Genomic DNA, 18,295 nt, shown 5'->3' with positions numbered 1-18,295 from the left:
AAAACAAAGGAAGATCTGCTAAAAGTCCTGCTTTTCTTCTTGTTTGCATTTATTGTATCAAAGATTAGAAAGAGGAAAACACAAACGTTGTCTAGGATGTTGTTCGGATGACCAGAGAAGAACTGAGTGGTGAAGGTTGACAAGTTGACAAGGGGTTGGACTCGATGATCCCTGGAGGTCCCTTCCAACCCCTACAATTCTGTGATTCTGTGATCTCTGACTAGAATTGTGGTTTCTAGGATAGAAGTGTGATCACGCATAATCATATCTGGTTTAGATTCTGGAGAAGTTACCTTCTTATTAGAGTCTTGGGAGACTTGAGAGACTTGGTCTTATTCCTCACAGCATGACCTTAAGTAAGTGAATTTGTTAGCACACGCTTCAGTTCACCCAGATGGATGTCCTTTGGAAAGCACTGTGTCTGATAAGTACTATATAAATTTTTTCATCTCAGCAAATACTAATTTAATACAGATTATAGTTTCATGCGTTATGACCTAAACTGAGATATATTTTAGACACCAGCTTAAGAGTCAGATATAGCTCTTATGTATTTGAATGAGAGTTTATAACTTGAAACACTAAATTAAGTTCATCTGTCTGTGCAACTTACATTAATGTACCCAAAGGCAATATTTTGTCCTCTGCTTTCAGCTAATCTGAAAATGGCATGGAAAATTTATGTTACAGTGGCATTAAGAACTTCACTGCTTTAAAGCCAAATTGCTACAAAAGATGTTCTGCCAATGACCTACAATTAAATATTGTAATGGTGTAATGGTGAATCTGAAAAGTTCAACTTTGGAGGATGCCTTTTTATCTTTTTAGTCTATTTAATGATATAGAACTGAAATGCTACCATTGAATAATCATTCTAGTTGCCTGAAGAAATAACTATTCAATAATGAAGTTTTTTTTTATTAAAAACATGGAATGTAATCCAAAATTTCCCCTTCCCTCACAAAATGAAAAATGTTTTATTCATGATTTTTATTTATTTTACTAAATAAGAAATCTTGTTACAAGTGAACTTCTTAAAAAAAATTATGTGTGCTGGGAAAACCCTTGGTGGGGGAACCTGGAACTTAATTGCTTTCACAGTCTGTCTTTACTACCACCTTTTTTTTGTCATTAATTTGTAGGAGACCTCACTCTAGAGCTGGGCATTATCATGACTTGTTCTTCTGCATCCTCATCTGATTTCAACTGGTGCCTCTAAACCACTTGTTTTGGCTTCAGATTACTTCCCACAGCCAAGGCAACTGGAATCTCATTTTGGTTTTACTGAAATAAAAGCACTACGGAAACTGTGAAAATGCATTTCCTAGAATCAAAATCCTAACCTGGCTGAATCAAAACCCTACACGAACCTACTCCGATCTAGACCACAGCTGCCTTGGACTAATTCTGGTGGAATCATCACTAAACACAATGTCTAAACTAAGTGCCTTCTGCTTGCAGACAGCAGGGATTCTGCTGTGGTAAAGGTCCCCATTCCTTCCATTTTAAGCATAGGAAGCTGAGAGCTATCCTTCTCAGATCAGACATTTTCACCTTAGGGTCTGATGGCCAGCTACAGTATTCCCTTGCTGGATATGGCCAGACCTCTCTGGTAGGTAGGGCTTCAGGTAGTGCCTGGCAGCCACTTGGCTAGAGGAGGTGCTTACCTGGCTCTCTGGGGTGTTATGGCAATAACAGAGCATTTTACCTAATTATTTCCAGCCTGTTACCACAGAGTTTGGAGGAATACCCAAATGCACCAAATCTCTTACTAGGATCACGAGGAGATTATAAGCTGTTCTAACAAGACAGAAAACAGAGACAAGCAGTTCCGAAGTGTTTAATACAGCACTTCTGAAACAATTACATTTTCAGGATTAGGGTCCAGAAGCTGCCTGCTGCTGTGAGTGCTCATAGTCATTACCATTTAGCGAAGATTTAAAAATCCAAACATTGAACTTGGTTCTATGTAACGTGTTATTTGGGGGAATGGGACATTAAAAGAAATTTGCAAGTGCTATGTCTACCCTTTTGTAAAACTATATCCCACAGCCCAAATTGCACTGCAATGTTACTTAACAATGCAATGAGCTGTAAAATAGACAATTTTAATGCAGTTGAGCCCTCAAGCTTATTCTTACTTTTAAAATACTGATTTCCTACTGTGGAAACAAACAACCGAATAATATACATTGCTTTTTTTCATGATCTTTATGGCACTATTATTTTTGACCAGGGAGGACAATAATATAATCTAAATGATACAGATTGCTTGTTTTCTTCCTTAATAGGAAAGATAATGAATGGCTTTGTTTTGGTGGCTTTATTGCCTGTAGGATAATGAAATATCCCAGCATGGATTTCATTAAGCTTTCTCTAGTCTCGCTATGATACACTCATTAAAATGCCAGACCTTCTATTTGATATGATGGGAAGCAGATATTTCAGAGTTCAACACATTGGGTAAGACTGAGAACAGGTGTCACCAAAAGAACTGCTGGATCATTAGACCAGGGCTGACTTTGTCTATGAGAGAAACAGAATCAATAGAGCAGCTTATTAAAAGGCTGCAGTTCATGATGCCATAGCTATGAAACTATGAGAGCTTTGGCATTTAGCGTTAGAGAATCACAGAATTGCTCAGGTTGGAAGAGACCTTAAAGATCATCAAGTCCAACCACAACATAACCATCCTACCCTAACTCTAACATCCCTCCACTAAATCATATCCGTGAGCACCACATCCAAATGGGTTTTAAATGCATCTAGGGATGGTGACTCAACCGCCTTCCTGGGGAGCCTATTCCACTGCTTAACAACCCTTTCTGTAAAGAAGTTTTCTTGGTATCCAACCTAAACTTATCCTGGAGAACTTGAAGCCATTTCCCCTCGTCCTGTCACCACTGAGAAGAGACCAACCTTGCTCTTGCTGTAAGCACCTTTCAGGTATTGGAAGAGAGCAATAAGGTCTCCCTTCGGCCTGCTTTTCTTCCAACTAAACAGCCCCTGTTCCTTCAGTCTCTCCTCGTAGGGCACATTCTCCAAGCCCTTCACAAGCCTTGTTGCCCTTCTTTGGACCTGCTCCAGCACCTCCATGTCCTTTCTGTACTCAGGTGCCCCAAATTGAACACAGTGCTTGAGGTGAGGCCTCACCAGTGCCAAGTACAGGGACAGGATGACTTCTCTAGTCCTGCTCACCACATCACTCCTGATACAATGCCATTGGCCTTCTTGGCCACCTGGGCACACTGCTGGCTCATATTCAGCTGACTGCCCATCAGTACACCAAGGTCCCTTTCCATCAGGCAACTTCCCAGCCACTCTTCCCCAAGCCTGGGGTTGCGTAGGGTTGTTGTGACCAAAGTGCAAGACCTGACTTTTGGCCCTATTGAAACTCATACAGTTAACCTTGGCCCATTGATCCAGTCTATCCAGGTTCCTCTGTAGTGCCTTTTTCCTCTCAGGCAGATCAGCACTCCCTCCCAACTTGGTGTCATCTGCGAACTTACTGAGGGTGCACTCAATCCCCTCGTCAAGATCATTAATAAAGATGTTAAATAGAAGCTGCCCAGCACTGAGCCCTGGGGGACACAGCTTGCAACCGGCTGCCAACTAGATTTAAGTCCACTGACCACAACACTTTGGGCCCAGTCATCCTGACAGTGTTTCACCCAGCGGAGCGTGCACCCATCCAAACCGTGTGCAAAAGTTAAAGGTTAGAGAGTGCAGGCTGGTTAAATATCTGAATATTCACATCAGTTTCATTCACTAGCTTCCAGGGAGTGATGAGGAACGTAGGACTTTCTTTTCATTAGCAGGTTGGTTCCATAAAGAGAGTCAGCATCAAGAGAACTGCAAGGAAGGACTTCTTAAGGCTTCAACTAGGAAGAAGTTTAACAGCCTGTACTTCAAAAAGGAAAGGCTGTAAATAGTCAAATTGCCTGTATTCTCATCCTGAGGATGAAAGGAGGCTAGGATTGGAAAGAACAGAGAATACAAACCCCCTTTGGTATCTTTTACTCCTAAAATATCATTTTCTTCTTGTTATGAACAGCTGCGTGTTTTATTTCTACAACATTAATAATGAATACAAGATCCACGTTGGAACAAAACCAGGAAGACACACCGTATGAAGAAAACAAGATTATCTATTTGTTCCTTACATGAATAGGAGACTTTTGAGGCTGGAAGTATGAGAAGTCAGAGGTAAGCTTATTCACTGATGTAAAAAAATAATGGCAATTTGTTCTTTTCTCTCCCTCTCTTTTATTTTTATTTTTATTTATTTATTTATTTATTGTAATAGTTCACAAAGAAAAAGGCCTAACAGAGTTCGAGTTTGCACTGTGCCCTCCCTTCCACAGCATTCCCTTATTGCCAACATAGTCCGTGCTCAATATAAATGCAATTGACTCATGAAAAATACTGCTAAAAATCCCATAATAATGTTAAAAGCTTATGCTGCTGCATCACTGGCTGTCCTGGGCCACACGCAGGTCAGAGGCCATGGGATGGACCCACCTTCTGTAGTCTTCTTAAGGAGGCCCATACACTCTCTAAAGGGTGGTGTGTGTATCAAGGGAAGATGCTCACAGATGCAATGCCTGCCCAGGCTTTTACATGGGATCCTTTGTCTCTTTGGAACAACTTTGGTGGCTGTTCCTGCCAAGCTTGAATTCTGCACTGCTGCCACAGGTAAATGCTGTGACTTGAGATGAAGGGAGGGAAGTGGGTCTTCATTTGTATCTTCCTCTTCTTTCACACTTGCTTGAATTTGGATTAGTCATTTGCTATGACTGGAACCACAGACGCATCTTCCTAAAGGTGGCCAGCTGTTAGTCTTTTCCCTGTGGTTTTCCTCCAAGATATGAGTCAAATCAAAATCTGCCCTCAAAAAAATCAGGATACCTGATAGCTAACACAGATTGAAATGAGTTTTCATGTTTTCAACCTGTATTTTGAAGAATTAAGTGAAATTGTAAGAGTTAAGCATGTTTCTCGTTGCTCTGTATCTTCTTTCCCACCAGTGTGGATAAGGACACTGAAGGACGTAGTTTTGTTCAATGACACTTGCTTGTTAAGAATACCAAGGCTAAATTATTTTGGGATGAAAATTAGAATGAGATTTGCCCATAAACGCACCACATGCATATGCTTTCACTATGTTTGGACTTTTTGTCTAAACCATGCAAATTTATGGCAATTTTTTAAACAAAATGTGATCTTATGCAGATTTGAATTGCCTTTGTTTTTCTTATCATGCATTTTCAGAATTCAGATTCACAGGGGAGGAGACACACAGAATAGGCCAGCCTTCTCCAGTGGCAGATAGGTACCATAGGAAGCCTTAGTGAATAAAGAGTGCACATTACTTTGCTCATCTACAAGAGTTTGTATGCCACTCTCCCAACATCTCCAACCCAGATGTCTGTCAGCTGCTGAAATACGTCAGCATCAGGGCAATCTTCACTTGTTGTTGTTGTTTTTTTCAGCATTATATAGGCAGCAAAACAGATGCTCTGAGACATAAACTTTGCGTTAAGAATTTATGCAATACAATTTTAGGATAGAGGCAGATGGCTCCTTCTGGAAAACCTGTGATGATTTCAAAGGGGACTGCTCCCTCAGGTGGATGAAACATGAGGTCTCTACATTCACCTCAGGGCAACTAAGCCAAGTTGAACTACCATCTACCAAATAGTAAGTCAATTTATCAACTGGCACAAGACCACCTAAGGAAAGCTCAAACAACTAATTCTCCTGATTTAGATGGGGCAATGTTCACCTCCAGCAGGGAAGTGATAGCACAGTGATCAGCAGTCATTTCTGCAAAGGGCACTCACTATGGTTAGGTTAACCTCTGAGGCTCCAGCCTATGGAACTGAGCATAAACTTTTTGGAGCCAGTCCTGGAAAGATTTAATTTCTCAGATAAGAACTGAAAAAATACCAAGCCCCAGCACACAGCAAGCCAGATAATAAAACATGCTGTTTTATTTCTTGCTCAGTGGTCTGGAAAGATGATTAAAACAGATCACCAAATTGTGCTCTGACAGCTACTCCCAAACTCATTAAACAGGTTAGAATAGAATTCCTGGTGGCATCCTGAAGATGGAGTTATTGAAGGCTCTGCTGCATGATTGGATTTGCTTTGGTTACATTTTGTGTTGTAGGCCAGGAATAATCAGCACATCTGCTAGAATGAAGAGCAAGAGGATTAGTAACAATTAATGAGCACCTTCTCTTACTATCTTTTTTTAGTATTTATTGTTTAGAAGTTTGCTTTTAGAAAAAATGTCCACCTTTCTTCTCTCATTAGTAGGGGAAATAGCAGTGTTCTTTCCTGCCTACTGATGTCACATACTCACTGCATCCTTCAGTCCTCCTTCCTCTCTTAGTCCAGACATTCCTGATCATGCAGAGTCAGCACCTCTAGGACTGCAGTGAAGTTGCTCCCTGGATTGCACTCAGGGAGCTTTCTGACCATGGATACCACCTTGGTGAGTGCAGCACAGCTGTCGTGCTCTACTAAGCATCCATGGAGTGTCTGGGAACTTGATGCTTAGCAGAGTTTTGCTTTGGGGATACTCCATGAGACTCTGAGGAGGTGAAAGTCACATTCCTGATGCTTGCTTCCACTTTCTAGTGCATTTCAAATCATTCCTCCAAAGCAAGGGGCAAGAAGACAGAAAGAAAAGCCATAGCAAGGAGCAGGGCCAAGCAGTTTTCTCTTTGCTATTTTTGCTCTTGGACATGATTGGCCTCTTGCTAAAATTTTCCAGAAGGATCTGTCAGAGTTGGATATCACATATGGAAAATTTCAGTTCAGACAGATGAAGTTTTGCAAGGAATAATTAGCTTGAAATTAGGCCTTCTAATAGGAAATGTCCAGCCACCTTCATAGCAGGCAACACTACTAAATTTGCTATGACTAATCCTTGGTATTGATTTTGTTGGCTGGTAGTGGAAAGATAGTTTGCCTGACCCCTGTAATTTAATTCAGTTAATTAGAATAAATGACTCTGCCATTTGCCAGGACCACTGCCTACTTGCCTGTTTCCTTGTTCTGTGCACAGCTTCTTGTACGCTTCCACAAGGGCCATTAAACCATGGGATGAAGTTCCCACAATATGATATTCTTTTTTTATATCTGAGTGTTATCTCTTCACTGAAGCTAAGCCAAGTGTTTAACTAACTACACTGTATGATTTCCAAGACTCCCGATGGGAACTGTTTGCAAAAAATATATTTATTGTCCAGCAGGCATATACTACCCCCATCCAATTAGGGTATTTTAGTCATGGTACTACTAGTTCTGAGGGTCACACAGTAGGAGTACCTCACTTTTGAAAGAAGAAAATAGCTGCAGCAACTGTTGATGTTTGTTCAGTGAGTCAAATGTTGTGGAGATAAACTTCGGAACAAGTGAAATGGAGGAGTCTAGGTAACCTTGCCAGATTGCATCTTAAGTCATTTACTGCCTGGACATGCTGTCATTCTGACATTGGGTTTAAAGAGTTGTCAGTCAAAGAGGCAGCAACAGCTCAGGTTTTATGTCATTCTTGATTGTCCTGTTCTTTCGTTCAGGAGTCAGCGAGCTAAATTTATTTCTGGGTATTGTAGATAATGCTGCTTTGAGGATCTGTTAGAGTAGGAACAGATGTGGAATAAGGTTTTTCTTCTTCTGCCTCTCTCCAGGGAGGAAATTCAATCTCAACACTATTTTGCTGTATCTAGAAAATGGGAAACTTCCTATGTTGCTCACAAAGGGTGGTGCTGATTAGGAGAAAATTGGTTCAGCAAGTGTTTGGCTGGAACAGGGACAAAGCTGAGGTGGCAAGCCTGGGACGTGTTTCTACAGTGAACATTGCTGTTCAGGGTCAGTTTTCCTGCCCCAGGACATCTTTTTCTTTATCTCCTCCTCCTCCAGAGAATCAGAGACCCTCACCAATGCCCCACAGGAATGCTGCTTATCCACACACTGGGCTGGGAGCCAGGAGAAATGCCTTTAGGGACAGATGGGGAAAGTACTGCTCCCCTACCCTTCATCTCTACTGCTGAGCGCTGGGAGCTACTACTGGAGCAAGTGGTGTAGTCAGGAATTCAGAGGCACCAAGACTGGATTGCGCAAAGTACAGTTGGGCTGGGCTCTACCTGTGTTCTGTGATGCAAAGCAGGGTGTGATGCCTGTGCCCTGAATGCTGGGTGTTTGTTTTATTTATAAATATGTGCCTGAACAGCTTGGGGATTGTTGATATTGTCTGTGTAATGCTAATACACTCATGATGACGGATTGCCTATTGGCAGGCTGACCTTGTTCCTGCCCCCATTCTGTATGACAGCAGATCACTTCAAAGCTCAAAGTGTCCTGAAAGCACTCAAAATCCCCAAGTGAGAGATACTCAAGTGATGTTAGCCCTTTGTTAGAGTACACTTTATTAATGGAAGTATGGCCTATGAAATTGTTTTGGTGTCTGCTTATGAGTTTAACAGGTCTTGTGTTTCTATCTGCATGAGCCTCTGACAAAGCACATCATAGAATCGCAGAATGGCCTGGGTTGAAAAGGACCACAGTGATTGTCTAGTTTCAACCTCCCTGCTATGTGCAGGGTCACCAACCACCAGACCAGGCTGCCCAGAGCCACATCCAGCCTGGCCTTGAATGCCTCCAGGGATGGGGCATCCACAACCTCCTTGGGCAACCTGTTCCAGTGTGTCACCACCCTCTACTGAAAAACTTCTTCCAATATCTAACTTAAACCTCCTCTGTCTCAGTTTAAATCCATTCCTCCTTGTCTTATCACTATCCACCCTTGTAAACAGTCATTCTCCCTCCTGTTTATATGCTCCCCTCAAGTACCAGAAGGACTTTTTTCATCTATTCCTAGTGAAGACTTTATTTTTTAAAAAGTGATTCGATGTCAAAAGCAACCTGTCCTCACAGCGTTCTACGTCAATCAATGGGATAATTTGTGACTAGGCATGGAAATGAAAGCAAGGGTTAGCAACACAGTCTGAGAAGAAAAGTTGTGCTTTGCAAAGTCCTTACGGAAACCAAAATTAGTTTTTAACACCCTGTGGTGTGATAAGAATCTTTGGCCATCAGCACTCAGAGAACTACTTTGGTATTTCTGAGATGCCATTCAGCAGCAAAAGGTGCTGACTTCTCCTGGGCCCTGTGGATTGCCATAGGACCTCAGAAATTGTGCTTGCTACTTGCTATGGTACAGTGTGCTTAATTTGAAAAAGGACTTTTCCAGGCAGAATAAAATTCTCCACTGGCAAGAAAAGGTGAGTACTACAGAAGTTACCATGTTTCTTCCTGTACGGAGTCCAAAGAAGTGGTATAGCAGAAATGTAGGTAGGCTTCAGTCAAGCTGTGCCCAGTTGGGCTATTCCTTAGCCTGGGGAATCAGAGCTGTTCAGAAGAACTGGAGTGGGGAAGACTTTCTCATCACTGCCTCCCATAGAGATCGTACTTTCTTTGGCTGAGTTGTCAGCCTTGTTGCCTTAAGAAATTGGGTTTCGTTGATACTATCTGACAGGCCTGCATGCTGCAGGATCTGAGCAGTGCCTGCATGGTGACTGATTCACCAACAGCCCTAGATGAGGTAAGGTGACACATTAGATCTGGAGTCCAATCAGCAGCAGCAGCAGAAGCAGAGCTGTGATGTGGGTCTGAGGCCCATGCAGCTGAATAGGATGGAAGTCAGAACTGTGATTGGAATGCCTTGTCAGTGAGGGAGGCTGAAAAGGCTGCAGCCAATCTACTGTGTAGCTCCGGAAAGGATGAGGGGCCAGGAAAGCTCCTGGTTTACACATTTCAAATATTAACACTTGGCTTCCTCTGCAGGGGTTTTGCAGCATGCTGCTTTGAAACAAATGTCTCATTTTGTTAAGATGCCAATACCGTGAAAGACACATTAATACAGACTTTCAATGTTTTGTTTTTCTGAAACTTTGATGCCATTGATTACCATGAAGTCCTTTATGAAATACTATGAGTTTAGTCAAATGATGCCATTCCAGGGACAGTGCTGAAATATCTTGACAACCCATTTGACTTTCTCACACCAAGACAATCTCATTGTTTATACTGAAATATAGTATTTGATTTGATAAGGAATGAGGAGCGAAATGAACAGAATACAATGAATGTAGCATCTTATAATTCCCTCCACTTATACATGACATTCAAAAGACCTGTGCATATGCATTTATTTCAGTGTGTTGGTCCAGAAAACAGCCTAAGGTGGCTAAGTGTGGTAAAGAGTATTGTATTTCATGCAGAGGCTGGTGACACACTGGAACAGGTTGCCTAGGGAGGTTGGGATGCCCCATCCCCGGAGACATTCAAGGCCAGGCTGGATGTGGCTCTGGGCAGCCTGGTCTGGAGACTGGTAACCCTGCACATAGCAGTGGGGTTGAAACTAGATGATCATTGTGGTCCTTTTTAAGCCAGGCCATTCTGTGATTGTATGATTCTATATGTATTAGCAAATTTCTATAACCTGGCAACATCCTGATTTAATAATCACTACTGTCTTGCTTTGTATTTCTTGTTTCTCCTAAATCTAACAATGTTAAGTTCACTAGTTCTCTTACAGTACCAGAAATACATATGAATATAAATGAATGATTATAAAGATGTTAGAAAGAATAGCAAAGCAAATGACTTTCTATCATTAGTTTTACTGAAGCTGATAAGACTGCTTGCATTTGAGCAGTCTAGAATCTCTTCAGAATCAAGATAGAGAGAGGAGATTGTGTGTCTGATCTGCAAAAAAAACAAGGCATGGATCAACAAAAAAATTGCAATTTGGAAATTAAGAAGATTATGAATAAAGTAAGAACTTCAAGAAAGGCACTTATTTAGAGTTTGTAATGCACATTAAAAGAGATAATAAAGACTTCTTCAGCAATACAGATGCTCAGATAGGCATATTATGGAAATCTAAAGATAGCATTACAAATAATTAAATTTTACCTCATCTTCAGTTGAATCAAGTAATTCTGAACTTAATGGTAAAATATGCTGATTCCTGCAAACAAAGTTGAATTCAAAGAGATGAATGCAGATAAGCTAGGAACTTACACAGTATTAATCTCATAAGTCTGAAAGAATAATTAAAGGCAAGGAACTAGGAACTAGATGGCAAATGGGATAAGCCACCACAATTTACAGTCTCCTGACAGTAGATTGTGTCGATTCAAAGTAAAACTTATACCTCATGAGTCAATTAACAAAAGAAATGAGATAGCTTCAGTGCGTCTGGACTTCAGTAAAACATTTCCTCTTCAGTGATTACTAATCTGTCTGGAGTTTTGTGTTTTTATTTGCGTGATAGCTGAGGAAATGGCAAATAAGCAGATGGCAAGAGGCATGCAGTGGAGGGGAAATAATCAGTAGGAGGAAAGAGAAGACTTCGATTCCTGATGGACTGTTTGCAGGACTCAAAAATGTCTTAGAGTTTGGCAGAAAAAGCAGAACACTTGGGTGAACTCTTCATTGTGACAGGTGGGAGTCGGGAGCACTACAGGAATGACAGAGTGATCTTAAATCTTGACATAATAGAGAAGTAACAAAATTGTAAAAGTCAGAAATGCAAGGTTGCTAAGTAGCAAAAATTCCTGCTGTAAGCTGGAATTCATCAGTTGGAAACACAGGAGGTAAGGAAATGATCTTGTTATACTGAGCAGCTGCAGGATGAACAGACTGAAGTAAAAGGGTGGGAAAGCTGAAAGGTGGTCTTTGGCTGGATCATGCAAAGCATGTCCTGCAGAGACTGGAAAAGACTTACTGACCTTGTGTAAACTATTGGTAAGTTCTCACTCAAAACACTACATGTGCCATTAAGGATTTGTCCTTTATGAAGAATCTCTTTCTTGCGTGACTTCCATTTTAGCCAGCTTGTGACACTGTGCCAATCACAAAAAACCCAGTGTAGGGCATACAGGACTGATAGAACCAAATCACGATACTGGCAGGTGATACTAGCAGAAACACTTGTCTGCTAGAAATGGCATACTGAAAGTGAAGAGGTCCTGCAGGACATGGCTGTCAAGTTTGTACTTGAGAAAATTGTTCCTGAAAGCAAGATCTTTTATGAATACACTGCTCACGCTTTAAAAAGCCTTTTATGAGCAGCAGAGAGATGTTGGCATGGTGAAGTGATAGGATGGGACTTAGTTTTTATTGAGATTTATAGAAAACACCAACTTATCATTGCATCCCAGTGTTGCAGATTTCAAGACTCAGTAGCACATTTTGGGTCATTTTTTTCCACAGGTTTGAAAACAAAGCTAAAAGCTGTACTATATAGCTGTGCATAATAACTGTCCTTTCATATTTATTTTTTTTCTCTTCTAAGTCGAAAATGTTGCTAAATTGCTGCTGCAATTATTTAATTCCTTTGTATCTATGTAACAGCTTCTACTTGACTTTCAAAAGGTTGTTATGGTAAAGGGTTTTCATTTACAAGAAACAACAAAAGCATTGATATTACTTCCGGGAATGAGGATAAAATTGTTTCATTAGAGGGATCGCATGTGCGGGTAATTACTTTTATATTTAGAATCGGAAATGACAATCTAAAATCAGAATATTTAATTAGACGATAATGAATTTTAATTTCTAACAAGTAAAGTATTCCCAAGGAAAATACTAATGTTGTTATAACTATGGGGAAAGACTGTGGGAGAAGGCTGAACACTCCAGGGTTTAGCACATTTTTCAGTGTCTTCTTGTCTATTAATAACTATCAACAAATCTTCTTTGTTTCTTCCTTTCTTTTTAAATCCAAGAACCATATTTTTTTTAATGCATTCAAGATATTAACAATCATTTCACTTCATATCAAGGTGGATATGAAGTCTTTTTCTCATAGGAAACTATGAAAGCAGTCTGCTTATGTGTAACTTCAGTTGGTCTTAAATCTATGCTCAGAACAAAAACAAAGCTTGGATTAATCTGAAGTTTCAATTATTTTTGAAACAAAGCTGTACTTGAAACAAATATAAGCTACTGAAGAGCCCGTATTGTCTAGTCCAGAATCTTTAAATGAACATGAAGGAATAATTCATTACTTATTTTAGATGAATGAAACAAAGTGGACTGGATTGACAAGAGAGAAGCAGGTTCTCCAGGCAAAGTCTTGGCAGGAAGTAGGTTTGGCGGCACCTATAATCATGTTTTCTGAAAAGTCCTGTGAAGATAGTCTGAAACTTCTTTGGGGTTTTCTGTTTTTTTTTTTTCCAGTTGTGGGTCAGTAGCTTAACAGTCTCCAGGACATAATCTCTACTCAGAATTGCATCCCAAAAAACTGGTCAATAGCAAGGTGAAGTTTAACGCCCAGGGTGATGGTGGAGCCCCATGTTCTGGAGAGTCTGTCACAGATCATACTTCTTGTCAGTCCTCTCACTTCCTTCTCTGCTCTGCACTTTACCTGATTTCCCTCTCCCTAAACTTATTCAGAAAGTTTAGAATGATGCATCTCCACACAGGGACATCTTGGGTTACTTTTCATTAAGGATTAAGAGATATAGGCCATAGCTTTCTATAGCTTTCCATACCTACAACTATTGGTGGTCTTCTAGAGAACAGATTGTGGCTTGATTTGAGCAGGAAGACCTCAAAGGCTTCTGCAGGTCTTAACAGTGAGGAAAGCTTGTTCTTGTCATTTTCCTCACCAAATCATAGCAAAATTGATGTGAAATCCTACTCTTGAGGCATCACACCCAAGATCTTTTTTTGTTCCTGCCTAGCTTTGGAAAGTTCAATCTACTGTATTTCTCCATCCTTGATAGCAGTGAATTATCCTGAAATACCCAGAGCAAGGTGAAACATGTCGATAGAGAGAGCTGAGAAACAAACACTCCCTACCCAGTCATGGAGGAAAGTACATCTCTCATGCCAGAAAGACACCTAAAAGCAAATTACAAAGAGCAAGACAGAAAAGGATAAAGTGCAATAACAAAACTCTTTTAACAAAACAAGGAAAGCATGCTACATTTCTGTCAGCACTCAAGATGCACAGTGTGTCAGGAATGCTTTTAAAGGCAGCAGCTTTGGTTTGAAATAGCACAGGCTGGGTGTGTTGCAAAAGACACCTCATGAAGGAATTGCACAAGAACAACTTCAACTTATTTTTCCACAGCAACAGAAAATGGAGAAGAGCTTTTTAGAATCTTTGTGCAGAGAGTCTCTTCTCTATTTCATCAATGTATTTGCACTGCTGTTGTGCTCAGGAGTGTTTGTTCAGAGAACGAGATCCCATGAGGTTGAGTGCAGGTCAAAGACTGTCCGTACTGGACTATATAATTAGCTGATAAGCTTCTGTGGGTAGACAGTGAATGGCCAGGGAGGCAGACAGCAATCACAGAAACACCAGATGCCTTTTTGATGCCGCACTTTCAGCAGGCAGAGCAAAGGGGATTTGAGGAAGGCAAAGCAGGCAGAGAACGAAGGATCTGAAGAAGGTTTTTGTAGAAATATCTAGGTGCAAAAGCACGTAGAGGTGCTTGTAAAGTTCTTAAGAACGTAATTGCCCGGCTTCTGCAGAGTGATGGAAAATGAAGTGTTCAGTGAAGACTGCCCTGTTTCTACCAAGACACAGCTAAAATCATGGAGAAACTCAGGAGCTCTGAAGCAAACAGCGGGTGCTGTACAGGAACCACACGCTCCTGGATTTCTCTGTCCAGGAATTTCTTCGCCCCTGGATTTCCCTCTCACATGTAAAAAATTCTTCCTAATTGAGATCTGATAAACAATTTAAAAGTTGCAGTCAAACCCCACCTTTTTCCTCTGCTGATTTTCATTTTGATGTCTCTTTTTCTAGGCTAGCAATCATTTAGGGAGGGCTGCATTTTAGCCAGGATTCAGTCTCTACAAATGACTGGTGACAAAAGCACAAAGGCAGAATAGGATGTTCCCTGTCCTTGCCACCTGAATGCTTGTATTTAAGAAGCTAGCAGTAATGGTACAGAACTATTCTCTACAGTAGGAAAAGCTATTTCAAATCTAGAAATATATGCAAATCTAACAAAGGAGATTGTGGGAAGATATGAATGTTTGTGCATTTGTGTGTACGCAGCCAAAAAGCAATTGGTAGGCAAAGGAGAAAAGAAGGAAAGACACTACTTTAACCCTGCAGCAGTGTTTTGAGGGCTATAGAGAAATTGGTATTCAGTTATGCTTTGCCTGTGCAAATACTTTATCCTCCATTATCTAATAAAATAAATCATTTGGTTTCTTTTTCTGAAAAGGTCTCACCACTCTGCCAACAGTTCTATTTATTATTAAATACACTATTTGCAGCTTGAGTAGAAACCATTTTTGAAGAACCTATCCCAGTTAACTGTGAGATTATTGTCCAGCCATGCTGCCCTTCCCTTCTCTGCTCATATGATCACTCCCTTCTCATTCCTGCCTTTATCAGCTCTCCAAAACCCATGACAAACTGCTTATTTGGAAAGTATTTTGTTGCTTACCTTAATGTGGTCCAGCAAGTTTTCAGAGTTGGCACTATGTGACAGTACAAAAAGGCACTGCACATTAGCAGCCATTGCTGGGTTTATTCAAAATTTGCTGGTCCACTGCAATATTTTACTTAATGCACATCTCTGGTGTAATAAACCCAGTGCTTCCATCTCTTGAAGATGGCCAAGATCTATCACAAGAACAGGCAGGAAAGCAACTGGAAAGCCATTTAGTAAGAGCCTGCTTTCTCGACAGATCTTGTCTAGCATCCCTTTGTCCATTCATGCATGGATGTGAGCAGCTCATACACACAGCTTTGGCAAATCACCTTCTGCAAGCCTACACCTACCAAGCCACTTTCTCTCCCATGTCCACATTAGGTAAATACAAAAACACTGCAAAAAAAGCAGGAAAATCCACTCTCCCTCTGTCACAGGCAGTAGCCTCACACAGTCCTTTCAAAAAGAAATATGCCAAATGGACTGGAGCATGAGTTTATTCCTTTATCCTCACAACAAGAATTTTGCTCTAAAGCTTCATTGCTTTCATGTCTTGAACCCTTTTTCAGATCCTGATTACATGGCTACATGCTATCAAGGACATGATGATCTATACATAACCTGTGGCCAATTCATCCTCGAGTGTATACTGTGCAAATGTCATCACTCACTGATTGCTCCCAGCTCAAGCTTCTTCTGTCATCTTTTATGTCAGCTGTAAGCTTGTTAGAGGATGGGCTGTCGTCGCATTCGTCCAAAGTACTACCTGTGCCTCAAGAATTGAATGAGTAATGTGTTGCACTAGTAAGGACAGGATATGGACTTGGAAAGGTCAAGCAAAATTAAATAAAGTGACTAAATCTCACAATTTGAGATTAAAAATGAAACAGTTGCAGTACCTGAAGTTTAGTAAAAATATGTGTGATTATATATTTACATAACATATATCTCAGCTCCATACAGAAGAATGAAATAAAGTGCATTAGACAAGGAGACTGAGTAAATAGACTCAGAAGGACTTCTGAAAAAGAGTAAGCATTATACCAATGGAATAGAAGAATAATTTGTTACAGTTATTAAAAAAGACATTGACTGATATATTTTCCCACTTGAGTATTTAATTTAGAAAAAGCAATTTTTTTTTACAGTCACTAGAAGCTCTTCTAGTCCACAGACTGTGTACTCAATATTTCTAAATGTCAGACCAACTGAGACTGAAAGTGACAACCTTGCTGTACACATGTTGACTATAATACAGAGTACACTTCTAGTACTGCACTAGGAAGGAATACTGGTCCAGGCCTTTCCCTAGCATTCCCCCAGACTTCTCAGTGCCTGTTTAAAAATACCCAGTAATCATATCAAATAATTCATTTGTTCATTGCCTAATATTGAGATGGATTTCATTTTCATTCTTTCTGAGATAATATTTTAATGCTCTTTTTTTCACTTCTAACAAATATTTGCTTTATCAAAGTTCTTTGGCACAGTCATCTGCGTTGAGAAATTTTGGGAAAACATATCACACAAGTGATTTTTGAAAGAAATGAATGAGCCAGAATGAAAAAAAAAATACAACAGTGACATTGTATATTTGCAGCTTGCAGAACACAAGGAACAGAAAGATGTGGCGTACATGAATAGTGAAGCATTCAACAGCACTTCTAGTTACGAGAATCAGACAAGATGAGAGCTGGGACATAGCTGGGAATGAGGCAAACTCATGAAGTAACTTGTTCTTGGGATTGTTTGGGAACTTTCCTCATTAGGATCGTGAGAACACATGAGTTAAAATTAGCAGAGGATTGGAAAGGAAATCAGAAACACTGTGATAATTAACTGAAGTCCCACACTTTTGATTCAGTATGCTTCTGTATGTGCAGCAAGAATGATGAGTTAACCCAATAAGAGTTTCCTATAACAGTTTCTCACAGTAGAGAGAGAAAAGTGAAAAGCATTAAGAGTGCTTTACCTGTCAATCAATGTTAATTTGTATAGAAGACTTTACAGTAGCAATAGCTCTCCTTCAAAATGCAAACTAAAGTAAGCCTGATCCTTTTTCAAGTCTTCACAAAGAGCAATGAGGAACCAAACATCACGTGCCACTGGGATTTGCGGAGTATTTATTAGTAGTTACTTGGCCAATATTTTACAAATGGAATCAGAACAGATTGGAGCCTCTTCTCAGTGAAGATTCTCAATAGATTTTTGCAAGTGGGAATGAAGGCATGAAGCATTAGCTGCTTACTCAGTCTCCAAAGAGAAAGGAGTCTCTGTGACCTGCTCTCAGGTGGTACTGTGAAGGCTATCCATGTACAGCTACATTTCCACCAGCTACAGTATGCAAGCAAATAAGTAAGATGCCGACAGCATCTTTTCCTGATATCAGTCACTCTATTCCTTAGTGAGTTGGAATAGTTATCCGTATGAGAAAAATAAGCAATGCTGAATCTTGAAGAGTGGAAGACTACTTATTTAGTATTTCTCCAATGGAAAGACACGTATGTGTTAAAAGCCTGGTCTTTCAAAGACAGGCTGAGTGGGATAGCCTCCCCAGGGCTGTGGGCATGGCCAGAGTGCCAGAGTTCAAGGAGCGTCTGGACAGTGCTCTCAGACACTGGGTTTGGTTTTGGGTGGTGCTGCGTGGAGCCAAGGGTTGGACTCCATGATCCTTGTGGGTCCCTTTCAACTTGGGATACTCTATGCTTCTTCGAATAAATGTGGACTTTTACACAGAGCCCATCAATTTGGTGACACTATCATCAGCTTTCCCTGGGAACCAGAAAGTTAACAATAATCAAAGTTTTTACTTATTAGTT

The sequence above is a fragment of the Lagopus leucura genome, unplaced genomic scaffold (genome assembly GCF_019238085.1).
Source record: "Lagopus leucura isolate 7727_CA_CO unplaced genomic scaffold, USGS_WTPT01 Super-Scaffold_100001, whole genome shotgun sequence".
Taxonomy (NCBI): domain Eukaryota; kingdom Metazoa; phylum Chordata; class Aves; order Galliformes; family Phasianidae; genus Lagopus; species Lagopus leucura.
This window is presented reverse-complemented; position numbering follows the sequence as displayed.